General features: G+C 44.5%; 1 long non-coding RNA gene across 2 annotated transcripts in view; it reads right to left on the bottom strand.

Moving 5' to 3' along the window:
* Positions 1–12,750, bottom strand: part of LOC110143670 (uncharacterized) — a 244,884-nt gene that overhangs the window by 150,630 nt on the left and 81,504 nt on the right. The window contains exon 1 of one of the 2 annotated variants that reach the window (XR_011486970.1): positions 1,637–1,806. The exons of the other annotated variant lie outside the window; for it this stretch is intronic. This is a non-coding gene — a long non-coding RNA (uncharacterized lncRNA). Of the gene's footprint in view, positions 1–1,636; positions 1,807–12,750 lie in introns of those variants that run through there. 2 annotated transcript variants of the gene reach the window in all.

The following is a 12,750-nucleotide window of genomic DNA, read 5'->3' as shown; positions in this document are numbered from 1 at the left end:
CTGTTCCAGAAGCATGTTAACTAAATTTTTGCACAATCATACTTTTTCCTTTAACCATTTCCTGAAAGTAGAATTGTCAGGTGAAAGGATATGACCACTTTTAGGACTCTTGATTCATGCTGACTATTGTCCTACTAAAATGTTTTAATAATAAGACATATATCAACCACCTATTTCTTCCATTAAAAACATAGAAACTTTGAATATCATTAAAAAATACTTGCTTATGGATGTCAAGCTTGGGGGCATATTCTAGTTCTTTTTTAAAAGGAGCAGGACCTCTGGCAGTACCAGAGTCAGGCAGGGAGACAAGAGTTCATCTCCAAACCTCTGGCAACACCTGTTTTGGGGTTTGTTTTCTGCTTTTATTTTATTTTGTTTGACCTCTGTGCCTTGACTGATGTTACACCCCCAGCTGCTAGGGATGTTTTCATTTCTGTGCATTCCACAAATTCACTGTGTCCCACTCCAGTTCTTGGTGACCCTGCTCCTCAGAGGATCTATGTAAGGTCTGCCGAGGGCCAGCAGAAACCTGGTCTCCTGTCCTTACCGACAGAGCACAGATAAAGAAATCCAGGCTCAGCTAGACTGAGGTCACACAGCGTGTAAAGAGGTAGAATGAGGAGTCTTAGAGCTGGAACTCTCCACCACCGACCCACCCCTGCCTCTCCCTTGGCAAAACGTGCCACCTGGGAGAAAATCTGAACGGTGAATCAACCATTGCCAGGGTGGACTAACTTAGCAACCCTTCAGTCAAAAAAGAAATTACTTCTCCTCATGAAGAGGAAGTGAGAAGGAAAGAGCCCCTACCCACGGCCCCAGCACTCCAAACGTAGGCATCACTCAGCCCAGAGACACTGGCTCCAAACACTCGGCTTCTGGTGGAACTGAAATCATTATTGATCCAAAAGCATTCTCTGAATGAGCTCACAATCTACCTCAGCTGCCTGCTGGCCTGCCAGGTTCCTAGGAGCAGCTGCTTCCTTGGTCAGCTCTTCCAGGCTCATATTTACTCTGAGAAATTAGAAGTTAAAAGTAAAAGCAAATAGAGATGGAATTTAATTATATTGAGCAGATTTGCAACGTGCAAGGAATGCTGTTCTTCTCCTTTGAAAAGCAGAAGAGACAGCTGAGCTGGCACCCAGGCACTGCCTGTGCCGACAGCTCAGCTCTGGTCCCTCCTCAGCATCTCTCCCTCTATGGATTGCATGTAGACTCCATGGGGGCGAGGACTGTGTCCCCGTCACTCAACATACTGCTGTTACTATAGCTTTCAGCAGGAAATAGCTGATAAAGAGGATGAGAATGTCTTGAAGCATTCTGCACTGATTGTTTTTAAATGAGAAGCCCAGAGGAAGGCAGCCTTAGAGTTGGTTTGGCAGCTTAGGATCCAAACCATCAGGATCCAGACACTCCTATGCAGTAATCCCCCTTATCTGCAGTTTTGCTTCCTGGGGTCTCAGTTACTCCCCCACCCCCCAGGTCAACTGAGGGGCAGGGGGTAGGTGAATGCTGTCAGCCAAGAAAGTGCGAATTCATGCCCACACAATTTGTATTTCCAGGCTGGTGACATTTGGGTTGCAAGTGAGCAAGACACAGTTGGCTACAGTTTTCCCACGTGGGGAATGTGGCTTACCTAGACGCTCAGAGCAGGTGACACTGCTGGTGAAAAGCCCACCCAGGAAACCAGAGGTTGGCCTCTCTGTTAGGATCTGAGGATTCTGCAAACAGAACAGAAATCAGGGGAATGCTGGCAGTCAGGACCACCTCTAGGATGTACATGGAACCAGATTCACTGCCCTCTCACTGAGTCAGATGGTCCTGTGGATGAAAAATGTTGCCTGCCATAACAGTAAGCAAAGGATGTTTCCGTCATCAAGCTACTACAGCCACCCGATGCTGAGCCCCGAGGAACTCAGGGTGGAGACAGAAGGGCTGCCTACTGCCAAATCCTCGGCCATTGGAGTCACCCCAACTGTGCAACACAGGATGGAAAAGAGCAGGATGCTGGTTCTAGATAGCTGAGATGCAAAGAAAGGAATGGTTTCAGAGGGCCCAGACTCTTGCATCTTCCCATACATAGAAAAGTACTAAACTCATTAACTTGAGATGTCTGGTTGTCTTTAATTAATGGTAATCTTTTAATGTTCCAACAAGCTGGTTTTGGTTGCAAAAACCTGTAATATCCTGTCTCCTTCCTTACCTCTTCCAAGCAGTCCTTCAGAACTATCTGAGAGGTTGTGTCCTGAGACTGAAGTCCTCAAAAAGTCTGCCAAATAAAAGGTAATTCTCAACTTCTGGTTGTACATTTGTTTTAAGTCAACAGTCCCTTCTCTTTGGGGGGCCTCAATTTCCTCATTTATAATACGAAGGAGGAAAAAAAAAAGAGGAAGAGGTCACATTACATCTCTAAGGTCCTTTAACATTTGTGTTCAATTTTGTTAGTTACAGAATCCACAAACAAGAAAAAAGTTAAAATAAATCAGTGATGCAACAGAGGATATGAACAAAGATATGGCCCAACCATAACACAGTAAGATGCAATAGTTGAGAATCTGGGCTTGAGACTCAGCTGGACTTGGACCCAATGCCAAGATCTGTCACTTACTATATGATCTCATGTTTTTAAGCCCAAGATGCGTTTTCCTTGTCTACAAAAAGGAGACAATAATAGCGATCTCATGAAAGAGCGTTGAGAATTAAATAATATACTCATGTTGCCAGGTAAAGAACCAGGCACATACTAGGTGCTTCATAAACTGCACTCTCAACAAACCAAAAAGATAACTCCTTAGGGCTTCCCTGGTGTGATGTCTGACTCTTTGCGACCCCAAGGACTGTAGCCCGCCAGACTCCTCTGTCCATGGGGATTCACAAGGCAAGAATACTGGAGTGGGTTGCCATTCCCTTCTCCAGAGCATCTTCTCGACCCAGGGATCGAACCTGGGTCTTCTGCATTGCAGCCGCATTCTTTACCATCTGAGCCACCAGGGAAACCCAGACTTCTCTGGTGGTCTAGTGGTTAAAAATCCACTCTGCCAATGCAAAGGACACAGGTTTGATCCCTAGTCTTGGAAGATTCCACATGCCGAGAGGCAACTAAGCCCATGAGCCACAACTACTGAGCCCACCGAAGCACACTCACCCCAGAGCCCGTGCTCCACAAGAGATGCCACCATAACGAGAAGCCCAAAAGCCACAGTGAAAAATAGTCCCCGCTCACCACAACTAGAGAAAGCTCGTGCACAGCAACTAAGCCCCAGCATAGCCAAAAATAATTTTTTTAAGCTTTAAAAAAAAATGAATCCTCAACTGATAATCTTCCTTTAAGACTTCAAGAATCTCTATATCTTGGTTTTGGTTTCCAAATCTTTGTTCCAAAAGAACTATCCTTTCTTCTGACTGCCAACTTTGAGTTCAAGGAAGGTGCTGGGACCATCGTTCTTCCTGCAAACTGGATGATTATGTGTTTTATAAAGAGGAATGCCAGGCTTCACTGTAGACTCAGGGAGGTGTGCGGAGGCCATCTATTCTGGCAAGGGTCCACCTTTCTTCCTTTCATGGGCCTTGTCTTGCTGGATAGCCAAATAAAAGGTTCTGCCCACTCACAATGAAAAATCTATTCATTAATGGGATGTAATTCACATTATGTGCCACTAATTACCCTAGGAAAGCAGTAAAAATTAATAAGGAACTACAGTTTAATTGTTTGATAATGACAGGGAGTTCCAAAGTGTTCTCTTGAGTAATAAAATTAACATTTAAACTAGTTCAGTCAAAGAACCTTCCCTTAAATATAACTCTTCACTATTAGTGTGGCTTATTTATTTCTTTATTATCTCTTTGGCAGCTCTAAAATATCACAGATATCTACTGAACATTGAGAATCTGCCCAGTGTTCCAGGACAGTGACTAGCCTGTCTGCAGAGTTTCAGGTGAACTGTGGGTGGTCCTCACTCCCCCCCACACACACACACTCACAAACATACACACACAGTAAAATCAGATTTTTCTATGTTTATTTAACCAGGGGTGAAGAAGCTTCTCAGAAACTAGGGCATTTCCCCAAAGGGAGATGGGAGCTGGGAGAAGCTGCCAAAACACTGCCCAGAGTAGGGTCCTACAAAATCTCAGAAATGAAATTTCTCCTACGATGTTATTCTTTTACATTGGAGTATATATTGCTATTCCAGGATACTCTCTGGGCTTTTAAGGGAATGTGGTAATTTTTAAATATGCCCATAAAAACTGGAGTATAATTCCCTCCCCCTTTAACATGAGGAGGATTTAGTGCTTCTAACAAAATGTAGCATAAGTGAGGTTGTGTGACTTGAAACTAGGTTCTAAAATGGATTCAGCTTCCACCTAGCTGTCTCTGAGATGCTTGCCCTTGGAATCCAGCCTCCACGTTGTGAGGAAACCAAAGCACAAGGAAAAGCCGCACATGGATATCTCAGCCAACAGACCCAGCTAGGCCCCCCGCCAGCAACGGCATCAACGCCAGACTCATACTTGAAGGAGACTTTAAATCAGGGGCCCCCCACCCCAAGCCGTGGATCAGTACCCAGTCCATGGCCTGTTAGCAACCAAGTCGAGGTAGTGAAGCTTCATCTGCCACTCCCCACTGCTACCCGTCACTCACATCACTGCTCGCACCACACGCCCACCCCTATCTTCTTGGAAACCAGTCTCTGGTGACAAAAAAGGCTGGAGACCACTGCCTTAGATGATTCCAACACTCAGCCTTTGACCCTTCGGGCTTGTCCCATAGCTGCAGCCCAGAGCTGGTGCATCAGGTACAAAGCACGCCCCCTGCGTTCTGGACTCCTGACCCGCGGAGGCCACATGCTGTGCTGTGCCATGCCCATGGCCTCCGTTGTATTTGACTCTCTGCGACCGTGCAGACTACCGCCCGCCAGTCTCCTCTGTCATGGGATTCTCCAGGCAAGAATACTGGAGTGGATTGCCACACCCTCCTCCAGGGGATCTTCCTGACCCAGGGACTGAACCCACATCTCCTGCGCCTCCTGCAGAGCAGGTTGATTCTTTACTGCTGGGCCATGGGGGAAGCCCACAGAGACCATGTGAGAAACTCAATGATAATCATTATTTTAAGCTACAAAATTTGGAGATAAGCTCTTACATGGCAATAGGTGACACATACAGAAAATCTTGTAGACACGGGGACTCTTGGTTCTGGAACCAAAACCTTAAGGCCAGCAAGGCATGACTCACACAGGTCAGAGGGGAATGAAGAGGAAGGGCTCCGTGTTGTGGACCACAGCTCCAGCCCCCAGCCTTTCAACATATTCATTACCGCTGAATAACATACTTCAACAGAAGCACTGTAGTTCTGAGCAACTTAAAGACTGCAGGGTTTACTTATAATTCACAGAGACAGGACTAAGTACTGTTTATCTACCTGGAATGTTTGCTTTCCCTGAAGAGTTAAGGATTGGCACTGATGATCCCTTGAAAGTTGGCTTTCCGAGAATCCCATTATGTTGTGGCCCATTTCACTCTTGCCTGAGACAGAGAAAAAGACAACAAAGAAACGGCTGTGCTGAGACCAGTCATGCCCCTCCTCCACCCTAGACTCAGACTTCATGCCCCATGTCCGCTCTCTCATACCAGCACTGCTATCTTCCCAGGCCAGGCCAGCTGTCTTCTTATTCATTCATTCATTCACTATATATCCAGTGCCTACTGCATCAGGGGAGACAGACATTGAACAACTAATCATACAAACAAAGAATTCTACTCAGGACTTTCCTAGTGGTCAAGCGGCTAGGACTCGGCGTTCCCAATACAGAGGATCTGGGTTTGATGCCTGGTCTGGGAACTAGATTCCACATGCTGCAACTAAGATCCAGGGCAGACAAATAAATAAATACTAAAAGAAAAAAAGAAGAATTCTTTTTGTCCTAAGCACTTAGAGGGAGAAGTGCAAAGCCCTCTGGGGAGGTAGGGATATTTAAGCGGAGATATAAAAAATTAAAGAATAAGTGAGGCAGACAGGGGTGAGGTGGGGTGTAGGGAAAACATTCCAAACAAAATGCTGCTCTGTAGGGAGACATAATGTGGTTTCTGGGGACTTAAAGACCAGTCAGGATGCCAGTCAGAAGTAGAGGAAGCAAGAAAGAGAGTGCCCCCAGAAAAGTCTGGGCATGGAGGGAACAACCAGATCATGTGAAGTAGTATAGAAAGATCTTAACTATATTCTAAGAACAGCAGGCAACCACAGAAGTGTTTAAAGCAGGACAACGGTAGGGTAAAACTTCATCTGTTAAAGCATCACAGTCCCCTAACCCCACCATTTCCCTTTCATGTATACACCTCTGTACAGCCCAGATCACGTTATATTAGTTAATTGTTTGGGTATCTTTCTCTCCCACGGTGCTTATGGGTCTCTTACTATATCTTATTCATATCTGTAATTCCATTAGGCTTCCTACTGCTCTTGGGATCAAGAGTAAGCTCCTTTGCAGCCTGCAAGGCCTTGTACCATCTGCCCCTTGCCCACGTCCCCAGGACGGTCCGGAGTCACTGCCTTTACACTTCAGTCATTCATCACGGTCTAGTCACTCTGAAAGACCTGTCACATCCTTCCAAGATGCCCTCGCTAGGATAAAGCCCCTGCTAAACTCTCTCAGAGCAACCAACTCTTCTCTAGCAGAGCACCTAGAGGGATTCACATCACCACTCATACACATTATCAATTTAATATCTGTCTCCCCTCCTAAACTGTCAGTTTTATGAAAGCAGAGATCTCATATACCTTGGTTACTATCATATCTCCAGGACCTGGTGCTTTGACACTTATAGTTGAGATGTTGAATGACAGAATGAAGGAGTGAGAACGCATGAATGGGTGATTTCATGTCTGATCCAGTGGTCACCAAGGCCAATACGACAGCTGATGTTGGACACCTCTCTCTGATCACCATTCAGGTCCTTCAGTGACATCACCTCTTTGATGGCCTCACTGACTCTCCACTGGAAGAAGCCAATGTTAGTGAAGGCTTTATGGAATAATGGAAAGTAGAAATGTATAGAGAAAGCAAAGAAGGCATTTCTGGCAATCTTTGAGTAGCTATTATCTGAATCCTTCTGTCAAGCAAGAGAGAAAAGCTGGCAAATACCCATGCTCAGTTACCAAGTCCATGTAAATGCTGACGTGTATAGGACTTTGGCTGTATTTATAAGCTTTCCAAGTCTGGAGCACTTCAAAGTCTTTTATGGGAACTAATGGGGTCAAATACAGTCCTCCAGGTCAGTGCTTCTCAAACTATCTCTGGTAAAGGGCCAAGTTTTAATTTCATTTTCAATCCATCACAGATCAATATTTTACAAAGATAATAGGAATTACATACTTAGATGAGGCTGCAATGTCAAATTTCTGTAAAAGTTTCTATATGCTTACTGACCATTTCTGTACTCATTTCCTTATGGGTAACGAAATATTTGAAGACCTGCATCCATCTGCAAATCACACTTTGAGCAGCACTGATCCAGGTCAGGACTTGCACTCCCACTGCCTCATTCCTCAGCCACAGCAGACATTGCTAATCAATCATCACACATTTTCCCATGTAGCCCATGTTTGGTTTTAAAATCTTCCTCATCCCAGTGTTCAAGATAACCTATTAGAATGGCTATGACCAAAAAGACAAGAAATAACAAGTGTTGGTTAGGATGTGGAGAAAAGGGAACCCTCATGTACTGTTGTGAGAATGTGAATTGGTGCAGCCACTGTGGAAAACAGTATGGAGGTTCCTTAAGAACTCAAAATACAACTATCCTATGATCCATCAATTCCACTTCCGGGTATTTATCGGAAGAGAACAAAAATACTAACTCCAAATATACATGCACCCCCATGTTCAATGAAGCATTATTTACAATAGGCAAGATATTGGGAACTACCTAAGTGTCTGTTGACAGATGAATGAAACTGTGGATTATATAACTACAATGGAATATTGTTCAGCCATTAATAGGATGAAACCTTGACATTTACAGCAACATAGATAGATCTCAAGGGTGTGACGTTAAGTGAAATAGGTCAGATTGAGAAAGATAAATGAGAGTTATGATATCTTTTATATATAGACTCTTTTTTTTAAAGAAAAAACTTACAGAGAACAAATTGGTGGTTGCCAGAGGTGAGGGACTTGGGGGAGAAATGGGAGGTAAAAATTAAAAGTTTTTAAAAGAAAGAAACCCTGTAACCTTTACCTGTCATCTTCCTATTCTTCCTTCCCCTACAATCCCAAGGCTAAGCAATCACTAATTTACATTCTGCTTTCTGTCTTTCCTGTTCTGAACATTTTATATGTCTGAAAAATAAACAAAGTCAGCCACAACAATGTACACAATCATGGGTACCATGGGAAATTACACTTGCTTACCATCCCTACTCTCCACGGCCCACAGGCTGGCCATTTGTCATACGCACACCCAGGAAAAGGAAATGTCTCTATTTTTGTTTCCAGTGTAATGAAAAGTTCATGAAGAATGACCATCTCATCAAAAGGAGTCCTTCCTGATCATTCAGTCCATTAACAACCTCTTTTCAGCTTGAGAAACCCTTAATTAGCACACACTAAGAGAAGATACAGCGATCGATACCATGAATAGAAACTTCTGGTATGTTCTCAGACGTAAACTCTATGGATTGCAATTGGGAACCCGAAATCACCAGCTCTTCACTGCTGTGACCCTTTTCTCCCTCCAGTTCTCCATCCCTGTGGCTCACCTGCTTCTACTTCAAGCTGTCACAAGGCCTCATCCACAGTGAGTTATTTTCACTTCTCAGTACACTCTTTAACAAAACAGTGAGGTTTTCATTCCTCCCACATTCATTCTTTTCCCCAAGCAAGATTAAAACTCCTGGACCTTTCTTGGGTCAGTATAAGGCTGTAAGTCAACCTCCAGTCATGGTCACTGAAAGGACAGAGAAAAAAACAGCCACAAAGTGGAGAGAATTGATCTGCTGTCTCCCAGCTTTAGATCTGAAACTCACTCTTGGAGAAAGGCAAGTTTCACTTTGAAGCTTTTCTCTCAACCTTGCCTCTAAAGTTCTCTTTCAAATTTTTTTGCAACTTCCTCCTGATCCCTGCAAACCACAGAATCACAGACTGTTGGTGCTAGATATGCCTTAAAGGGCCTCTGGTTCATCCAAAGTCCTCTTGTGAGTAGCGGGGGAAAATAGTGAGGCCAGTGTGAGGAGTCAGCAGACGTGGCCCCCTTGCTAACCACTGATAATCTCAGAAGAGTTAATTCACACACACACAAAATAAGTAAATAAAAAATAAAAAAAGAGTTAATTCACGTTTCTGAGACTGTTTCCAAGAAAGACAGATAAGATGCCTAAAATGGGGTGATTGTGACGCACTCATGGGCCTAGTTGAGAATAAAATTAGATGATGTAAACAAAGTTGCCTTGAAACGAAAGCACCGTATGAATGCTAGGATTTTAACAGTCCTCAGCATCACAGTGAACTAAAGGCCGACATCGGAGTAGGAGCATGGGGAGGAGAAAGAGAGGGTGAGCCAAGGTGCCTTTTGCCAAAGATCTTTTTTGACCACTTGACACCTGGAATTAATTTAAGGAAAGGAACTGGGGTGTTTGGGACCATCTTAGTCCAAGTAAGAAAGGGAAGTTGGTTGTAATTTGATCTAGGATGGTGGTCATGATAGAAAAAAGTGGACAAATTCAAAAACACTTATGATGTAAAATTATCAGGCTGTGTCCAACAGCAGGTGAATGGATAAAGACAATGTGAGAGAGAGATACACACCATGGGATATTATTAACCATAAAAAAAGAAGGAAATTCTGCCATTTGTGACAAGATGGGTGTTCTTGAAGGATATGATGCTAAGTGAAATAAGCCAGGCAGAGAAAGACAAATTTTATATATATACACATATATAGGTAGATCTTATATATATATGTAGAATCAAAAAAAAGTGAAACCAAACTCAAAAAAAGAGAACAGGTGTGTGTTTACTAGAAACACTGTTGGGGTGTGGAGGAAATAGATGAAGGTGTTCAAAAGGCACAAACCTCCAATTATAAGATAAATAAGCTCCAGGGATATACTGTACAACATGGTGACTACAGCTAACACTGCTATATAATATATATGCAAGTTACTGAGCTGAAATCCTATCAGTTCTCGTCACAAGGAAAAAATGGTTTTGTAACTATATGAGATGGATGTTAACGAAACTAATCATTTTGTAATATATGTGTGTCATTATGCTGTATCCTTTAAATTTACACAGCAAGTCATTATGCTGTATGTCCATGATATCTCAATAAAAATGGTGACAATATACAGCCTTGACATACTCCTTTCCCAATCTGGAACAAGTCTGTTGTTTCATGTCCAGTTGTAACTGTTGCTTCCTGATCTGCATACAGATTTCTCAGGAGGCAGGTCAGATGGTCTGGTATTCCTGTCTCTTTAAGAATCTTCCAGTTTGTTGTGATCCACATAGTCAAAGGCTTTGGTGTAGTCAATAAAGCAGAAGTAGATGCTTTTCTGGAACTCTCTTGCTTTTTCGATGATCCAACGGATGTTCGCAATGTGATCTCTGGTTCCTGTGGCTGTCCTAAATCTAGCTTGAACATCTGAAAGTTCTTGATTGACGTACAGTTGAAGCCTAGCTTGGAGAATTTTGAGCATTACTTTGCTAGTGTGTGAGATGAGTGCAATTGTGTGGTAGTTTGAACATTCTTTGGCATTGCATCAGACATCACTAATTGACTAGAAGTCCCCACTGAAAAATGTGCGTCTCTGGGGGTCACTGTGCCTACATGCCCTGTTCCAGGATGGAGGCACACCTCTGAACCCTGGACCCCCTGTCCACCTCATCATCCCCACTCCCTGTCCTCTCCTGAGGAGATGGAGATGAGACATGCCATGCCACATCTCTCTGTCCCTGACTGCACTCAGCCCTCAGCCAGACTGTTGCATCCGTTCCCAATACTGATGTGATCTGCAGTTATTTGCTTTGGAAGTCAAAGCCTGAGGACTGTCAGCTTTATCTGGAGAGCAGGACCTGCTCCACAGAAAAGGCAAGAACTCTGCACCCAGCAGAATAGTGTTTGTTCGGTTTGTCCTGGGGGACGTGAATACCCACTGGGTCCTGCCCAGCACGGACGAGGCGCGTGCCTCCTTGCCAGTCTGATTTGGGAGGATAATAAGCTAAACAAAGGAGCAGACGATCGTGGAGGTTTATTTGCAGTCTGTATGGTGTATATTTAGCCATCTTGTGACTGGACTGCTAGCGCTGTGTGGCAGTCGCCCTTGGGAAATTCAATCCTGGGGAGAGCAGAGGTGGGACAGATCTGGGAGAGAGGAAGGAAGGACTTAAAATGCCACTTGCAGGCACAGGAAGGAGGAGGAGACCAAATTTGTTCAAAACGCAGGCAGCCAAGGACAGGATTTTGGACACTTGCAGTAACATGGAATAGACTGTAAAACTGTGTAAGAAGGGACATTTTTCCTACCATCTGTAAACAGCCAGACATAGGAGCGTGAAGTCCCCTCTTCTCCCCTTCCTGGCCACCTTCAATAAGCCTGACAGGGGTAGCAACTCAGAAAACCTGAATTCTAGCCCTGGTTGGCCATCAGCTGGAAGCCAAGTCTCCACTCTGCAGAACGGAAGGGCTAAAGAGGGTGAGCCCTTAGATGCCGTGACCAGCCCCTCAAGATGAAGAGGCAACACAGGGAATGTGCAATGCGTGCCTGAGGCGGGTGGAGAGCTGCCAGCTGAAACGGTGGGGGAGGGGAAGTCCCTGGGGGTCTCGTGGTTAGGACTCTGCTTCCACTCAGGGAGCACAGGTTTGTCCCTGCTTGGGGAACTAGGACCCCCTCAAGCTGCACGGTGTGGCCAAAAAGAAAAATTAAAAAAATCTTAACTAGAACATTCTGCAATCATTACAAATTATGGTACTGATGTCACTCAACCAAAAAAAAAAAAAAAAACCTTGCCCTAAAATGTGCGTAAACATGAAAATAATCTTTAGAGAAACACAAATCACGATGCTAATCTATATTAACTGAGAGTAAAGATATCTATCACATCCTGTGGGAATTCAGCAGCCACTCGAGGCAGCCGCTTGCCGTCAATCAGGCAGCGGTGGGAGGGGCGAGACCTTCACCCAAGGAGGAAATGAGAATCCAAGCCAGGCCTCCAAGGCTCCTAGGACCCCTCCCACCCTGTACTGTGAACCCCAGAAACTGGTTCTGGCAGAGAAAGGGGGTTTTTCTATAGGGTTTTTGTTGTTGCTGGTTTTGATTTATCTGGGTTTTTCATCTCTGGGATGGTCCACCCCAGCCCAAGACATCAGGGGGTGGGTAAGGATGCCACAGGTCCTCCGGGGGCCAGTTCCAGGGGGTCCCCCCTCTTAGAACAAGTTCGCAGCTTTAGGCCCACACTTCTTAGTGGGGCCTCCCAGAGATAGTCTTGTCTGGCCATAAACTTCTAACTCTAGAATGCGGAGGCAGAAAGGGGCCTTAAAGATCATCCCTCAATCCCAGAGCCGTCCTGTTTTCCACCAAGATTTCTTTTCAAGTTGGTCGCCTCCTGAGCTATTTCAGTAAGGCTCTGGATTCCAGAATCATGGAGGGTTTGCGTTTCAGGGAGAATCTTGCTTCTCGCATGTATTCACCCAGTCTCCCGTATCAGAGCCAAATGCCTCCTTCCTATCAAAAGGCAAAGAGGACTGTCTTGG

The sequence above is a fragment of the Odocoileus virginianus genome, chromosome 3, assembly GCF_023699985.2.
Source record: "Odocoileus virginianus isolate 20LAN1187 ecotype Illinois chromosome 3, Ovbor_1.2, whole genome shotgun sequence".
Taxonomy (NCBI): Eukaryota; Metazoa; Chordata; class Mammalia; order Artiodactyla; family Cervidae; genus Odocoileus; species Odocoileus virginianus.
The sequence above is the reverse complement of the archived record's forward strand: the minus strand, read 5'-3'. Positions and strand labels throughout refer to the sequence as shown.